We start from the raw sequence: 18,868 nt of genomic DNA on the forward strand, positions 1-18,868 counted from the left end.
TTCTTAGAAAGAGAATGTTTTTAGAATTACTAATACTGTGTTATATCTAAAAAATAACTCTGTACAAGGAAATTATTTGAAATTGACTCCCCCACTACTACCACATACATACTCTCTTATCTCTCTTTACTGCTTTATTTTGACCACACTTTAGTACTTGTATTGGTTAGTTATTGAGGTGTAACAAACAGCCCCCAAACTCAACACCAAAGCAGCAGTCATTTATTATTATAGCTCATGCACCTGTGGGTTAGCAGGAGGTCAGCTCCTCTAGGCTGGGCATGTTGGGTGGCCCTGCTAATGTTGGCTCAGCTTTACACATGCATTTAAGGAGGCCCTTAGACTAAGTTTGGCTGAGGAAGCTTAGCTGGAACAGCTCTGTTCCATATCTTTTATCCTTCTCCTGAGACCAGCAGACAAGCTTGGGCATCTTCTTCCCATGGCAATGACAGAGGAGCAAGAAGGGCATGGGAATCATGAAGGGCTCTTGTGATCTTCACCAGAGTCAGGAGCTGGCGCCCTGTCACTTCTACCTCATTCTATTGACCAAATCAGGTCACATGGCCAGACTCAAAGTCAAGGAGAAGGGAAGAAGCCCAGGTCACTGCAGAGAACATGACGAAGGGAATGGATAGAGGGAGGGTGAAGAATTGGGGCCATGAGTGCAATCAAACACCGCGTTTGGCAACATCTGCCATTTTATACATTTTACTTATATAAAAGTTTGTTTCTCTTCCTGCTAGAATGTAAGTTCCATATGGGCAGGAATTTTTGTCTGCTTTGTTTATTGCTACATCCTCAATATCCAGAACGGTGGCATATTATAGATGCTCAATAAACATTGGGTGAATCATTAAGGAGGATTACATTAATTATTTGGCTTATGTATAAAGCCCAAATTCCCTGGGACAGAATGTAATTTTATTAGTTTTTCCTCATCTTCCGATTTAAAGATGATTGTTCGCATTTGCTCACTATGGAAACTGCTGCCTGTTTGGAATAAACGTTATTTCTTAAGCTTTTAAAAAATTTCCAGATTTTAAAATAGTTTGGCATTTTTCTAGAACATATAAACAGGTACTACCTAAAAGTCGATTATTAGATGGGCAGAAAATTAGTAGTAGGGAGGGGGGGATTTTATATATATTTATGCAGAGAGTATATTGCTTCTTCCAAATGGGAATAATACTAATATAAATATCAAACTTACAGAATTTGAAAAATTATCAAGATCTTTGGATTTGAACTGTTCCAAAATGTGTGGGATACAGGAGAGTACCTACCCAAATTACCTTTGTTGGGCTTTTGGGTCCACAGAAATTCAATTATTTCTCTCTCCTCTCCACCCCAGTTTATCCAATCTAGAAGACACAGAGCAAAGGAATTTTCTTAAGGTCATGCTTTAAAGGGGAATTCCTGTGCGATATATTTTTCTATTTCCTTGAAATCTTAATTTACACTGCCACTTTTTGACTGTGACAGATGATGAAGTAGGAGATAAAGTAGGCGTTAATACTTAGTTACATGAAGGGGAGTTTTGCAAATGTCCACACTTAGCAGCAGGCTAATTTGGGATTCCCACGAGAAACCCAAGTCTTTAACACCGGAGTGAGTATCTGAATTTTCATCATGTCAAGTGACTAATTCCACAGACAGGCAGCTTTTAGACCTGAAAGCTTGATTCCAGGTGGTTGTATAATTTTGGATAAGAGAGGAACCTGGAAACTTAGGGGCCTAGAGACATCCTGAATTATAGTCATTTCTTTCTCTGTCTCCCCCACAACCCACCTCTGTCCCCAGACACCATCCCCGTCACTTAATAGAGTCCCCAGAAAATGACTATTGTGAGTTATAAATTTATAATGTTGGGAACATTTCTCAGAAGGTTTTTATTTACAAATTTATATAAGCATGTTTGCCTTATTATTAGTGAGATCCTAAAAGTATACACTTTGTTTAGTGTAACTTGGGTCTTTTGGGTTGGGAGTTTGGAGATTTAGAGGTTCGTACATTGAGCAAACATTCATCGAGGGGTTCCCGGTGCACCAAATGCAATTAGAGGAAGCCCTTGGCCCTGAGAGAGCTCAGAACCTTGGGGAAGATGTGCACATCAATGGGCAATTTCAGCACAGGGGGATAAAGGCTGTGGTTGGGAAAGCGTGGGGTGGGAGCGCGATGGAGAGGTCCCTGGGACATCAGGGGAGACAAAGGAAGACAAGTAACGTTGGTAATTGTGTAATGTTTTCCAATTTGCAGAAGTCCTTTTGCATTCATTTCTCCTCATCGTGGCAGTTTCCCTACCTGCAGGCTCAGGCAGGGTATTATTCCCATGACACCCAGAAGCGGAGACAGCTGAAAAGTATACACTTTGTAAGGGGACGGAACCTGCCTTCACACTTTGGTCTCCAGGTGCTCTCTTGCAGGGCTGTTTCCATCCTGGTCCTATCTTGCTCCCTCTCTCTGCCAGGCTTGCATGGTTTCCAGCAGTGTGAACTGGTCCAGATCTTCCCAGGCCTTCCATCCCTCAAGTATAAAATGAGGACGCGGTTCAGGACGATTTCTAAGACCTTGTGCCCCTAACAGTCTCTAATTGCAAGAACTGTTGGTTTTGTAGTCAATCTGAGGAAGCTTGATGTGAAAGTCCTATTAAGTTTATTCATGTTTTGCAGAACCCCTTATGGCAGGTTGGTCTTAATTTTTAAAAAATATCTGTTTCAAGATGAAGACCTTGAGGAACTAGGATCCTGCCACTTCTCTATGGTCCCACAGTGTCCTGGCAGGTTCAGCAGTCACGCTTCTGGCTCCTGAGTTTCTAATCTCTTATTCCTTTGTGTGAAATGGCTTTCCTTGTACCTCAACTTTTATTTTACTTCCTTTTCTAGTGGGTGATGTTTAAAACTCTGTTCTGTTATTAAATGTCCTAAGCGACTTCTTGCTCTAGATGTTTCCAAGTGTGTGTGCATGTGTGCGTGTGTGTACTCCATAATTTGCTCACTGCTAAAAAGAGAGGCTTCAGACTGAAAGTTGGAGAGCCAAACATTTTCTCGCAGACATATTTTAAAATATTGTTTCATTTATTTTGAACAAGTAACCCTTGACAATGGTACAGATTCCAAAATGATGTGTACAAAATTTTTTACATTTAAGTTGACATCTAACGATTGAGGGATTTCCTATATAAAGATCTGGGTTTATGACTTTTCATGAAATTCAAACCTGGCAACATTAGTCCAGATTTCCTATTATGTCAGCAACAAGTCTTACCTCCTTTTGGTGGACTTGTTGGCTCGCCAGACCTCCCCACAGCCCCCATTACCAAGTCCTCACCACTGACAGCCCGTTAATCATTTAAATCCCTGGTTGTGCGCCACAACAAAGACCAAACGCAGCCAAAAATAAATAAATAAGTAAATAAATAAATGTATAAATCCATGGTTGGCCCCCTTAGACATTTGTGTTTGTACCTGCTCACCTCAAGTATTTGTACCTTAGATGTCCCGCTGACACAGAAGGGAGCCTGGTGGATCTGGGGCTGACCAGCTCTGAGACAGCAAGAAGGCAACTTTCCCTGCAGTGTTAGGATGAAGGTGGGTGGAGTCAAACAGGAGACACGCAAGGCCTGAGAAGAAAATGCCAATCAGGAGAGAGGCTTGGGATTGACTGGAATACATGTTCTCTGGACAACAAACAAGAGCAACAACAAATAAAATGAGGAGACCAAAGGAGAAAGAAAGAAGAACAACAATGGGGCTCATTGAAGGACAAAATGTATCAATGAGGGAAAACTGAAGAAAGACATGAAATGGTGAACATGAACAAATTATTAGTATATAATATTATATAATAATATATGATATTATTATATTTGGCCAAACCCCACGGTTTGCAGGATCTCAGTTTCCCAACCAGAGATTGAACCTGGGCCACAGCAGTGGAAGCGTGGAATCCTAACTGCTAGGCCACAGGGAACTCCCCATGAGCAAGTTATTAATTTCCTTGATTCTCACCTGCAAAATGGGGTATCTATCTTAGAGGGCAGTCAATGGGATAAAAGGCAATATAATTAAAGACTGGACCACAGTGCCTGGCCTTTGATAGATGATAGAGGACTCATGAGTCTAGGTGTGGCAGCTTCACTACATGCTCTAGGAAGTAAAAATTACATCATTTTTTTCTGCATAAAATTTTATTTTTTAATTAAACATCTATATTTTAGGGGGGTCATTGAACATGAGCTTTTGAATATGGCAGCATTTCTCTTCCCAGTTTCATGTGAGCCTCTGGGTCCCACAGCGGTTATATAGGGCCCACAGAATAGGCACCTACACAGTCAGACACCTTGAATTTCCAAAGTAAGTGACTTTACCATTCTCCTAACTATGGCAAGGGTCTGGCTGAGTCCCAAACTGGGTTCAGAGTTTGGCTGTGTGCCCCTGGCAGGGGTTGAATACTATTTGAAGGGGTTTATTCGGTAGCAGGGGGTGGTTCACAAGTGTTCTGGTTCTCTTCCTTCCAAGCACATGGTAAGACTGTACTTTCCTGTTGCCTTGAGTTCAGGCACACCCATGACACCTTCTTTGGCTGATGAAATGCATTTAGAGGTGATTTGTTTCACATCAAGAAGCCGCCTGGTCACAGAAGCCATGGGAGCACGTTAAGATGGAGCCTCCGTCAGCTTGGTTTCTCAGGTGAGCAGAGCACTCCCCTGGCAACCTGCACTGAACACACAGGAGGCCCAAGGAATACACGTTTGCTGCTACACCACTGTCAGTTTTGTTTTGTTACTGCTGCATAGTGTGGCCTATGCTGACTGATAGAGTTGATATTCTAGAGCCTTTTTTTTTTTTTTTTTTAACTGAACGTGGAGAGAGTTTTTGTCTGTTTCTCTTGCTTCTTTCATGGAGGGAAAAGGAGGGGATGAAAACAAGGGCAGTGGAAAGAGACGGCATTGGCGTGTGTCTGTTTTCCCTCTAAGGCTTTGATCTAGTTGGAAGTCCCATTGGAGAAAGAAGTTGAGCTGGAAGATGAAAGAACCATTTTCATGGGTGATTTTCAGAGAATCTTGCCATAAGTTTTTAGACCTGAGTGACAAGGAGGTGCCTGGAAATCAGGAAAAGGCTATGCTCCCCCCTTTTCCCCAGGACCCAGCAGTGCCACGGCATCTCATAGATTGTGGTTTGGGGAAGGTCTTGACACGGCTCCTCTTTCTCCCACGCAGGGGAGCAGCAAAGGCAGGTATGACATCCTCAAGGGACAGCAGGAGCAGGGAAACGAGGGTAGATTTGTGACTGGACATGCCTGAGATATCACTCTGGGGACTCCCAGAAATAACCAGGGAAGATTTGGGAGGAGCAGTAGCGTCCTGGCATCACACTGGGGGTGCTAAGAGCCACTGTCATTTGAAATTAATATTAATAGGACCTCATATGGATATGAGGAGATGTGAGGACAGTAAGCCACATGATTGGTCAGCTGCTTTGGTTCCGCTGGGCCTGAGGTCTGGCTGCCCACTGGTTACAGTACACACATATAGATCTTTCTGACTGACCATCAGTTTTACGCTCTGTCATTTTTCCACATAAGCTATTTTTTTAACCATTAAAAAAAATTGAAGTATAGTTGATGTACAATATTATATAAGTTACAGGCGCACATAGACTACTTTTATCTGGCTGTATGGATCAGTGTATATTTTCTTTAGGGTCAAACTGAATGCATGGAATATTCATTCCTTGAGGAAGAAACCCAAAATGTTTGATATTATTTTTAAAAACACTGTAATTTCTAGACCTAATTGCAGGACGAATTTTCCTTTTTCTTTTTTATGAAAAAATTTTCTTTCTAGGCGAGAGTTTGGGAGGCAGTTTGCCCAACTACGTTGACCTTGTCTGTGAAATGTCTTTAAGAAGCCAACATATACTCCTAAGGGAGATTTGATAATGAGTGAAGAGTGTTTTAAAGAAAGAAATAATAGAGAAACTGCTATAGAAGCACAGATATCTGTGAGTCTAAATGATGCAAAAATAATTAGAGAGAGATTATTTTATTATAGCTAAACTTGAATTGGGTTGGGGGAGTTCCATTGTAACACTCTTTACAAATCCACAAATTCAGTCCTACCGCCTAGGGGATGTTATTAACAGCTTGCACTCAGGTTATCTGACCCCAGGAGGTGACTTAAGAGGATCGACTGCCCCTCTCTCTCTCTCTTTTATTATCTTTGTCCCTGCCTTTAGGCAGCAGTGAAGAAGTTCCTGGTGACACCTGCAGTTGTGACCCTGGCTTTGAGAATCCATTAATTCTTCTCCATCTGCTTGGATCAATAGCTTAGGCAACCCTGGGCATCACGGTCTTATGCACAGCAGAGCCATCTTGAAATATAGCGTAAAAATCTGGGACAACATCGACATGGAAAATAGCATTTATAGGCAAGGGCAAATTGTTATATTTGTTAAGAAAGTCACCTTTCTTTCCAATATTATAACTTAAAATTTATAAAGGTCTTTTAAATAAATGAAAATAATTTTTCACCCCCAAATGGTGGAGTCCTGAGTCTTGCTCAAGGTCACCAATTAGAAGCAGAAATGGAATTCAAACTCAGGACTTCATGTTCCTTTTTTTTTTTTTTTTTTTCCCATACGCGGGCCTCTCACTGTTGTGGCCTCTCCCACTGTGGAGCACAGGCTCCGGACGCGCAGGCTCAGCGGCCATGGCTCACGGGCCCAGCCGCTCCGCAGCACTTGGGATCTTCCTGGACCTGTGCACGAACCCGTGTCCCCTGCATCAGCAGGCGGACTCTCAACCACTGCGCCACCAGGGAAGCCCAGGACTTCATGCTCCTTGACCATCCCTCTCCTCCCTTCATTTAGGGGACATTGTTAAATGATTAAGGGGTGACATTTTCTACAATACTTTTATGCTTCAACATTGTTACTTTGCTTCTATAGAAAGGATTAAAGAAAACAATATTTCTGGTTTTTTTTAAACATCTTTATTGGAGTATAATTGCTTTACAATGGTGTGTTAGTTTCTGCTTTATAACAAAGTGAATCAGTTATACATATACATATGTTCCCATATCTCTTCCCTCTTGTGTCTCCATCCCTCCCACCCCTCTAGGTGGTCACAGAGCACCGAGCTGATCTCCCTGTGCTATGCGGCTGCTTCTCACTAGCTATTTTATGTTTGGTAGTGTATATATGTCCATGCCACTCTCTCACTTTGTCACAGCTTACCCTTCCCCCTCCCCATATCCTCAAGTCCATGCTCTAGTAGGTCTGTGTCTTTATTCCCGTCTTACCCCTAGGTTCTTCATGACTTTTTTTTTTTTTTTTAGATTCCATATATATGTGTTAGCATACGGTATTCGTTTTTCTCTTTCTGACTTACTTCACTCTGTATGACAGACTCTAGGTCCATCCACCTCACTACAAATAACTCAATTTCGTTTCTTGTTATGGCTGAGTAATATTCCGTTGTATATATGTGCCACATCTTCTTTATCCATTCATCTGATGATGGACACTGAGGTTGCTTCCATGTCCTGGCTATTGTAAATAGAGCTGCAATGAACATTTTGGTACATGACTCTTTTTGAATATTTCTGTTTTGATGTAAAGTACGATGACGTGCTACCAGTGCATGAACTGCTACATTTCCCTGAATGATAGCTCTCTTTCTTATATTGGCAAAGCAAGCCTGTGTACATATGAACCACCGTACTAACTTACCCAAAAATCTAGCTACTGAAGAGAGCCTACATATAAGCAGATCACTGGGATCTGACAGCTTAGGATAAAAAATATTGAGAGAAAAGTAAACAGTTGCCTGTATATTACTTAATCCAAATCCTTCCTGATTAGTTCTAAAGAGAATAATAATAATAAACTATCAGCAGCAACCTTACTGAATGACTATTCTGAGGTCGAGCGTGGCACTCAGACTGATACGGATCTGCTGTCCTTTAATGCTCACAATAGCCCCATGACGTCAGTACTATTTTAGCCCCATTTTACTAGTGAGGAACTGAGGTTTACAGAGCTTGTGCAACTTGTCCAGGTTTTACAGCAAGCAAGCAGCTGGGTGGTATTTAAAGCATACCATTGACTTTACTCTTCTATCTGAGGAAACCCCGTTTCTAGAAAAAGAAAATTTTTTCCATACACACAAAAAATTCAACCAACCCAGAAATGAGCTGAAGAAGCCAAGAGACCTATGTAACCGATTTCAGCTTTGCTTATTGGAAACTGGCTTCAATGGAGACTTGCTAACCTTGTCAATTTCCTTGGAAAAATTAATTTGCTTTGCAGCAAAGCTTTTAGGGCTGTTTATATTAAATATTACAAGTAAGCTAGATCCAGTCTACCTTTAGCCAGACACAAATTGTACAATTTAGAGGGGAAAAAAAAACCCCAGTTAAATTAAGATGAAGCAATGTGAAACATTTTTCATTTAAAGAAAAGCTAGCTGCTCAATATAATATTTTTTTCTAGCTACGGGGACTTGACCCTTTGGGGATGCTGAAAGGAAAGGAATAATGGGCTTGACTGAGGAAAGGGAAAAACAGCAACTTGAAAACGGTTGTGGCAGATTAGATGGCGTTATGATGCCTGTCACGACTTCCTCCTGCCAAAATGAGATTCATTAAAGAAAACTCTCAACTAAATTAAAATTCTCCTTACCAATATCCTCCCCTCCAGATGTGAACAGGAGACTGTGGCCCGGTTGACAACAGGACTGTGGGTAATCAGTGGAAATGTTTCATAACATTCTAATAAGAGGAAGACAAGAAACACTGAGAAATATTTTATTTACTTTTAACCAAAAATGATGAAAACAGCTGACTGATGACTTCTCCTATCAGGAATCCACAAGGAGACGACGAGAGGTTTTCATGAGAGGCAATTGCTCAGCTATGGTCGTTCTGCTCCAGCACGATGCTGTTGTTTCCTGACTTATGTACAGGATGAAAAGATGGTCTTGAGAGTGGCAGCAAGGAGGAGCAGTTGGCTCAGGGATCATCAGCCCCTTGGGTGAATTTTGGTCTTTTCTAGACCGATCACCAGGGTCATCTGTGCTCTGGGATACAGCAGCAACTCCTCTTGTGGGCATTTCAGCTTATGGAAAATGGTAGAAAACAGAACTGTCCATGTCAAACAAAAATACACTTCCAGTTCTGCTGTTTTATTATTTTTTGAGAGAGCGCTCGAAGGACACATCGGATTATTGCAGCTGCAAAATGATGCAGCCCCTGCCCACTGTGGCATGTGGGGTTCCGATCCTGGAAGAAGACAGTGTAGGTCATACATCTTGTGTTTCATCTTATTCTGAGGGGGAAGTTTAAAGTTCCTCCCTCTGTCACCTAAATCCCAGGGAATAGGAATGTTGATATGAATCAGAGTACCATTTATTTGCTTGAATCTTTAAAAAAATCGTTTTAATTAGTTAATCAATGTTTCCTTCTACTTTTATCGTGCTAGAACTGACATAACAGCACTGTATGAGTTTCAGGTATACAGCATAATGGTTTGACTTATAGACATCATGAAAAGATTACCACAGTAAATTTAGTGAACATTCATCATCTCATCTCATTTCATAGAACAAAATCAAGGAAATAGAAAAAAAATATGTTTTCCTTGTAATGGGAACACTCAGGATCTACTCTCTTAACCCTCATATATAACATACAGCAGTGTTAATTACATTTATCATGTTGTACATTACATCCTAAAACGTATTTATCTTATAACTGGAGGTTTGCACTGTTGGACTGCCTTCCTCCAGCTCTCTTTCCCCCAAATCCCCCCCCCCCCCTCTGGTAACCACAAATCTGATCTCTGTTTCTATATTTGTTTGTTTGTTTTTGAAGTATAATCACCCTACAACACTATGTTAGTTCCTGTTGCACAACACAGTGATTCAATATTTCTATACATTTCAAATTGATTGCCAGTATAAGTTTAGTTACCATCTGTCACCATACAAAGATATTGCATGGTTTTTGACTATATTCCCCATACTGTACTTCTCATACCTGTGACTCATTTATTTTGCAACTAGAAGTTTGTACCTCTTAATCTCCCTCACCTATTTCTTTTCTCCCTCCCTTCCCTTCCTCCCTGGCAACCCCTTGTTTTTTCCCTGTATCTATGAGTCTGCTTTTTATTTGTTTTGCTTTGTTTGTTTTGTTTTTTAGATTCCATTTAAGTGACATCATACAGTGTTTGTCTTTCTCTGACTTATTTCACTTAGCATAATACCCTCTAGGTCCATCCATGTTATTGCACCTGGCAATATTTCATTCTTTTTAATGGCTGAATAATATTCCATTGTGTGTGTGCGTGTGTATGTGTGTACCCCATCTTCTTTGTGTGTGTGTACCCCATCTTCTTTATTCATCTGTTGATGGGCTTCCATATCTTGGGTATTGTAGATTATGCTGCAATGAACTTAGGAGTGCATATATCTTTTCTAATAAATGTTTTAATTTTCTTCAGATAAATACCCAGGAGTAGAATTGCTAGATTGTATGGTCATTCTGTTTTTAATTTTTGGAGGAATCTCCATACCATTTTCCATAGTGGCTGTACCAATTTACATTCCTACCAACACTGCACAAGGGTTTCCTTTTCTCTACATCCTCACCAACACTTATTGTTTGTTATCTTTTTGATAATAGCCATTCTGACAGGTGTGACATAATTAATGATGTTGAGCATCTTTTCATGTGCCTGTTGGCCATATTTGCTTGACTCTTACTAGATCATAAGCTCGTTAAAAGCAGAGACACAACTTGCTTAATTATATTCGCAACTTCTAGTTTAATGATGGCTGATAATAGGAACATAATAAATATTTTGAATGAAAGAATAAATGAATGAGCTTAGACCTGACTTTAAAATGGAGGAGGCCACTTTTTTCATTCTCTTGGAGGATGCTGTAGTCAGACAGGGTCCAGGGACACCTCTTGCTGGGGTAGAGTCTCACCCTTAGGAGACCAAGTGTGTCCCATGTGTGCACAAGGGGGAAGGACGTGTGGAAAGGGCTGCTTTGCTCACCCTGTTCCAGAGCTTAGGGAAGAAGGTACTTGTAGTTTTAAATTTATCCTGAAGCCAATCTGAGGCTGAAACTCCAATTCAGAGTTCTCAACCTTCACTGAACTTTAGAAGCTACTGGGAGTATTTTTCTTAAAACACAGGCTCCCAGCCCAGACTAATTAAATCAGAAGCTGGGATGGTGATACCAAAGGGAATGAATACTTCAAAAAGTCTCTAATGTGAGCCAGAGTTGGGCCACGGCTCCAGTTCAGTGGTTCTGAGCTCTGTGAGTATCAGTATCACTTGTGACTGTTCAAAATGTGTAGCTGCTTCACCCCACTTCCAGAGGTGGGATTCAGGGGGTCTGGTTTGGGCTCACACTTCTGTACTGATGCAGCGTTTTGAAGAACTTCAAGGGCGGAGAGAACTTCTTGGCTCAGGGTTTCACTATCCTAAGAACAGTCTGAGCTGCTTGTTGAGAATATAGATGCTGGGTCCTCCTGCACCTACTGGATCACACTCTAACAGAGGCGCGTGGGCCTCACTAGCTTTAAAAGTGCTCCAGGTGATTCCCATGATTAGGGAAATATTACTTGCTCAGTGTGTTTCAAAGTGTGGCCCCCAGACCAGCAGCATAAGTACCACATGGGTACTTGTTAGAAATACAGGTTCTGGGGTCCCAGTTTAGATTCCCCCGCATCCGAGACCCTGGGGGTGGGACCCAGCACTGTGTTATTTCACAAGCCCTGCAGGGGATTCCGATGCTGCTGAAGCTTGAGAACCGCCACTCTAGTTCCTGTTTCTCAAAGTGTGGGACCCAGACCAAGGCATTGGTATCGCCTGGGAACTTGTTAAAAATGCAGAATCTTAGCATCCCTGTCCCAGACCTAATGGGTCACTCTACATTTTAAAAAGATCCCCGGTGATCATATGCACATTAAAGTTTGAGAAGCCCCAGTTATTGCCCAAATAAATATCACTTTGCTGTGGAAATAGAAAAATGTAAGCTCCTTTAATGAGAAGCAGAACAAAAATTAGTAATATGTCTCCCTTTAAGAACAGAAATAGCTTTAATTAAAGAGAAACTAAGAAGCAGATCATTTGGAACTCTATTAATATAATAAATAAATTCCAGCATTAGGCTGAAGTAAAGGATTCTAGTAAGATTAAATGTAAATATCTCTTAACCCCTATCCCGTATTACTTCTTTCCATAGTATTTCCTAATTCAATATAGTCTGTCCAATTATTTTACCCCAGAGCCTGACTTTACACACACACACACACATACACCCACACAGAGTCATACACACTTGTAAATATATTAGGGTTCTCTAGAGAAACCGAACCAACAGGATATATACATATCATATTATACATATATATAACGAGAGGGAGAAAGAGAGAGAGAGGGAGAGGTGCTTTAAGGAATTGGCTCACACAATGGTGAGGCTGGCGTCCAAAGTCTGTAGGGCAGCCCGGCAGCCTAGAAATTTCTGCAAGAGTTAACACTGCAGTCTTGTCTCCAAAGACAGTCTGGAGGTAGAATTTCTTCCTTCTTGGAGGATGTCAGTCTTTTTGATCCTAAGGCTTTAAACTGATTGCATGAGACCCACCCACATTGTGGAGAGTAATCTACTTTACTCAAAGTCTACTGATTTAAATGTTAATAACATAAAAAATATTGGCATAGAAACATCCGGACTGGTGTTTCACCAAACAGCTGGGCACCACAGTTGAGGCAAGTGAACACATAAAATTAACCATTTGTATTTATAAAACATATCTTTGAAAGTTCTAGAAAGTCATAAACTATGGCTAGAATTAGAGCTAGTGGTAATTCATAAAGTGTATGTTTTGTTACTCATTTTATTTTTTTTAACATCTTTATTAGAGTATAATTGCTTTACAATGTTGTGTTAGTTTTTGCTGTATAACAAAGTGAATCAGCTATATGTATACATATATCCCCAATCCACTCCCTCTTGCGTCTCCCTCCAACCGTCCCTATCCCACCCCTCTAGGTCGTCACAAAGCACAAAGGTGATCTCCCTGTGCTATGAAGCTGCTTCCCACTAGCTATCTGTTTTACATTTTGTAGTGTATATATGTCCATGCCACTCTCTCACTTTGTCACAGCTTACCCTTCCCCCTCCCCATGTCCTCAAGTTCATTCTCTACATCTGTGTCCTTATTCCTGTCCTGCCCCTAGGTTCATCAAAACTTTTTTTTTTTTTTTTAGATTCCATATATATGTGTTAGCATATGGTATTTGTTTTTCTCTTTCTGATTTACTTCACACTGTATGACAGACTCTAGGTCCATCTACCTCACTACAAATAGTTCAATTTCATTTCTTTTTATGGCTGAGTAATATTCCACTGTATATATGTGCCACATCTTCTTTATCCATTCATCTGTCAATGAACACTTAGGTTGCTTCCATGTCCTGGCTATTGTAAATAGTGCTGCAATGAACATTTTGGTACATGACTTTTTTTGAATTATGGTTTTCTCAGGGTATGAGCCCAGTAGTGGGATTGCTGTGTCGTACGGTAGTTCTATTTTTAGTTTTTTAAGGACCCTCCATACTGTTCTCCATAGTGGCTGTATCAATTTACATTCCCACCAAGAGTGCAAGAGGGTTCTCTTTTCTCCACACCCTCTCCAGCATTTATTGTTTGTAGATATTTTAATGATGGCCATTCTGACCAGTGTGAGGTGATACCTCATTGTAGTTTTGATTTGCATTTCTCTAATGATCAGTGATGTTGAGCAACCTTTCATGTGCTTGTTGGCAATCTGTATATGTTCTTTGGAGAAATGTCTATTTAAGTGTTCTGCCCATTTTTGTATTGGGTTGCTTGTTTTTTCGATATTGAGCTGCATGAGCTGCTTGCGTATTTTGGAGATTAATCCTGGGTCAGTTGCTTCATTTACAAGTATTTTCTCCCATTCTGAGGGTTGTCTTTTCATCTTGTTTATGGTTTCCTTTGCTGTGCATAAGCTTTTTTTTTTTTTTTTTTTTTTTTTTTTTTTTTTTTGCGGTACGCGGGCCTCTCACTGCTGCGGCCTCTCCCGCCGCGGAGCACAGGCCCCGGACGCGCAGGCCCAGCGGCCACGGCTCACGGGCCCAGCCGCTCCGCGGCACGTGGGATCCTCCCGGACCGGGGCACAAACCCGCGTCCCCTGCATCGGCAGGCGGACTCCCAACCACTGCGCCATGAGGGAAGCCCTGTGCATAAGCTTTTAAGTTTCATTAGGTCCCATTTGTTTATTTTTGTTTTTATTTCCATTTCTCTAGGAGATGGGTCAAAAAGGATCTTGCTGTGATTTATGTCATAGAGTGTTCTGCCTATGTTTTCCTCTAAGAGTTTAATAGTGTCTGGCCTTACATTTAGGTCTTTAATCCATTTTGAGTTTATTTTTGTGTATGGTGTTAGGGAGTGTTCTAATTTCATTCTTTTACATGTACCTGTCCAGTTTTCCTGGCACCACTTATTGAAGAGGCTGTCTTTTCTCCATTCTATACTCTTACCTCCTTTACCAAAAATAAGGTGACCATATGTGCATGGGTTTATCTCTGGGCTTTCTATCCTGTTTCACTGATCTATACTTCTGTATTTGTGCCAGTACCATACTGTCTTTATTACTGTAGCTTTGTAGTATAGTCTGAAGTCAGGGAGCCTGATTCCTCCAGCTCCTTCTTTCTTTCTCAAGATTGGTTTGGTTATTTGGTGTCTTTTGTGTTTCCATACAAATTGTGAATTTTTTTTGTTCTAGTTCTGTGAAAAATGCCATTGGTAGTTTGATAGGGATTGCATTGAAACTGTAGTATAGTCAGTGGGTAGTATAGTCATTTTCACAATGTTGATTCTTCCAATCCAAGAACATGGTATATCTCTCCATCTATTTGTATCATCTTTAATTTCTTTCATCAGTGTCTTACACTTTTCTGCATACAGATCTTTTGTCTCCTTAGGTAAATTTATTCCTAGGTATTTTATTCTTTATGTTGCAATGTTAAATGGGAGTGTTTCCTTAATTTCTCTTTCAGATTTTTCATCATTAGTGTATAGAAATGCAAGAGATTTCTTTTAATTTATTTACTTTTTATTTTTGGCAGGATTGGGTCTTTGTTGCTGTTCAGGCTTTCTCTAGTTGCTGCGAGTGGGGGCTAATCTTTGTTGTGGTGTGCGGGCTTCTCATTGCAGTGGCTTCTCTTGTTGCGGAGCATGGGCTCTAGGCACGTGCTTCAGTAATTGTAGCACATGGGCTCAGTAGTTGTGGTTTGCGGGCTCTAGAGCACAGGCTCAGTAGTTATGGTGCACAGACATAGTTTCTCTGTGGCATGTGGGATCTTCCCAGACCAGGGCTCGAACCTGTGTCCCCTGCATTGGCAAGCAGATTATTAACAACTGCGCCACCAGGGAAGCTCAATGCAAGAGATTTCTGTGCATTAATTTTGTATCCTGCTACTTTACCAAATTCATTGATTAGCTCTAGTAGTTTTCTGGTAGCATCTTTAGGATTTCTATGTATAGTATCATGTCATCTGCAAACAGTGACAGCTTTACTTATTTTCTGATTTGGATTCCTTGTCTTATTCTTCTCTGATTGCTGTGGCTAAAACTTCCAAAGCTATGTTGAATAATAGTGGTGAGAGTGGGCAACCTTGTCTTGTTCCTGATCTTAGAGGAAATGGTTCCAGTTTTTCACCATTGAGAATGATGTTGGCTGTGGGTTTGTAATATATGGTCTTTATTATGTTGAGGTAGTTTCCCTCTATGCTTACTTTCTGGAAAGGTTTTCTCATAAATGGGTGTTAAATTTTGTCAGAAGCTTTTTCTGTATCTATTGAGATGATCATATGGTTTTTATCATTCAGTTTGTTAATATGGTGTATCACATTGATTGATTTGAGTATATTGAAGAATCCTTGCATTCCTGGGATAAACCCCAATTGATCATGGTGTATGATCCTTTTAATGTGCTGTTGGATTTTGTTTGCTAGCATTTTGTTGAGGATTTTTGCATCTATGTTCATCAGTGATATTGGCCTGTAGTTTTTTTCTTTGTGACATCTTTTCCTGGTTTTGGTATCAGGGTGATAGTGGCCTTGTAGAATGAGTTTGGGAATGTTCCTCCCTCTGCTATATTTTGGAAGAGTTTGAGAAGCATAGGTGTTAGCTATTCTCTAAATGATAGAATTCGCCTGTGAAGCCATCGGGTCCTGGGTTTTTGTTTGTTGGAAGATTTTTAATCACTGTTTCAATTTCAGTGCTTGGTAATTTGTCTGTTCATATTTTCTATTTCTTCCTGGATCAGTCTCGGCAGGTTGTGCTTTTCTAAGAATTTGACCATTTCCTCCAGGTTGTCCATTTGATTGGCATATAGTTGCTTATAGCAGTCTCTCATGATCCTTTGTATTTCTGCAGTGTCAGTTGTTACATCTCCTTTTTCATTTCTAATTCTGTTGATTTGAGTCTTCTCCCTTTTTTTCTTGATGAGTCTGGCTAATGGTTTATCAATTTTGTTTATCTTCTCAAAGAACCAGCTATTAGTTTCATTTATCTTTGCTATTGTTTCCTTCATTTCTTTTTCATTTATTTCTGATCTGATCTTTATGATTTCTTTCCTTCTGCTAACTTTTCGGTTTTTTGTTCTTCTTTCTCTAATTGCTTTAGATGCAAGGTTAGTTGTTTATTTGAGATGTTTCCTGTTTCTTAAGGTAGGATTGTATTGCTATAAACTTCCCTCTTAGAACAGCTTTTGCTGCATCCCACAGGTTTTGGTTCATCATGCTTTCATTATCATTTGTTTCTAGGTATTTTTTTATTTCCTCTTTGATGTTTTCAGTAATCTCTTGGTTATTTAGTAGTGTATTGTTTAGCCTCCATGTGTTTGTATTTTTTACAGTTTTTTCCTATAATTTGATATCTAGTCTCATAACATTGTGGTCAGAAAAGATACTTCATACAATTTCAATTTTCTTAAATTTACCAAGGCTTGATTTGTGACCCAAGATATGATCTATCCTGGAGAATGTTCCATGAGCACCTTAGAAGAAAGTGTATTCAGTTGTTTTTGGATGGAATGTCCTATAAATATCAGTTAAGTCCATCTGTTTAATGTATCATTTAAAGCTTGTGTTTTCGTATTTATTTTCATTTTGGATGATCTGTCCATTGGTGAAAGTGGGGTATTAAAGTCCCCTACTATTATTGTGTTACTGTCGATTTCCCCTTTTATGGCTGTTAACATTTGCCTTATGTATTGATAGGTGCTCCTATCAATCCTTCTTGGATTGATCCCTCGATCATTATGTAGTGTCCTTCTTTGTCTCTTGTAATGGTCTTTACTTTAAACTCTATTTTGTCTGATATGAGAATTGCTACTCCAGCTTTCTTTTGATTTCCAATTGCATGGAATATCTTTTTCAATCCCCTCACTTTCAGTCTGTATGCATCCCTAGGTCTGAAGTGGGTCTCTTGTAGACAGCATATATATGGGTCTTGTTTTTCTATCCATTCAGCCAGTCTATGTCTTTTGGCTGGAGCATTTAATCCATTTACATTTAATGTAGTTATCAATATGTATGTTCCTATTACCATTTTCTTAATTGTTTTGGGTTTGTTTTTGTAGGTCTTTTCCTTCTCTTGTGTTTCCTGCTTAGAGAAGTTCTTTTAGTATTTGTTGTAAAGCTGGTTTGATGGTGCTGAATTCTCTTAACTGTTGCTTCTCTGTAAAGTTTGTAATTTCTCCATCGAATCTGAATGAGATCCTTGCCGGGTAGAGTAATCTCGGCTGTAGGTTTTTCCCTGTCATTACTTTAAATATGTCCCGCCACTCCCTTCTGGCTTTCAGAGTTTCTGCTGAAAGATCAGCTGTTAACCTTATGGGGATTCCTTGTATGTTATTTGTTGCTTTTTCCTTGCTTCTTTTAATATTTTTCTTTGTATTTAATTTTTGATAGTTTGATTAATATGTGTTTTGGCATGTTTCTCCTTGGATTTATCCTGTATGGGATTCTCTGTGCTTCCTGGACTTGACTGACTATTTCCTTTCCCATGTTGGGAAAGTTTTCAAATGTAATCTCTTCAAATATTTTCTCAGTCCCTTTCTTTTCCTCTTCTTTTTTGGGACCCCTATAATTCGAATGTTGGTGCATTTAATGTTGTCCCAGAGGTCTCTGAGATTGTTCTCAATTCTTTTCATTCTCTTTCCTTTATTCTGCTCTGTGGTAATTATTTCCCTTATTTTATCTTCCAGGTCACTTATGCATTCTTCTGCCTTAATTATTCTGCTATTGATTCCTTCTAGAGTATTTTTAATTTCATTTATTGTGCTGTTCATCATTGTTTGTTTGCTCTTTAGTTCTTTCAGGTCCTTGTTAAATGTTTCTTGTATTTTCTCCTTTCTATTTCCAAGATTTTGGATCATCTTTGCTATCATTACTCTGAATTCCTTTTCAGGTAGACTGCCTATTTCCTTTTCATTTGTTTGGTCTGGTGGGTTTTTACCTTGCTCCTTCATCTGCTGCATATTTCTCTATCTTCTCATTTTGTTTAACTTACTGTGTTTGGGGTCTCCTTTTTGCAGTCTGCAGGTTCATAGTTCCCATTGTGTCTGCCCCCAGTGGGTGAGGTTGGTTCAGTGGGTTGTTTAGGCTTACTGGTGGAGGGGACTGATGCCTGTGTTCTGGTGGGTGGGGCTGGATCTTGTCTTTCTTGTGGGCAGAGCCACATCTGGTAGTGTGTTTTGGGGTGTCTGTGACCTTATTATGATTTTAGGCAGCCTCTCTGCTAATGGGTGGGGTTGTGTTCCTGT

The sequence above is a fragment of the Lagenorhynchus albirostris genome, chromosome 17 (assembly GCF_949774975.1).
Source record: "Lagenorhynchus albirostris chromosome 17, mLagAlb1.1, whole genome shotgun sequence".
In the NCBI taxonomy this organism is placed as follows: Eukaryota; Metazoa; Chordata; class Mammalia; order Artiodactyla; family Delphinidae; genus Lagenorhynchus; species Lagenorhynchus albirostris.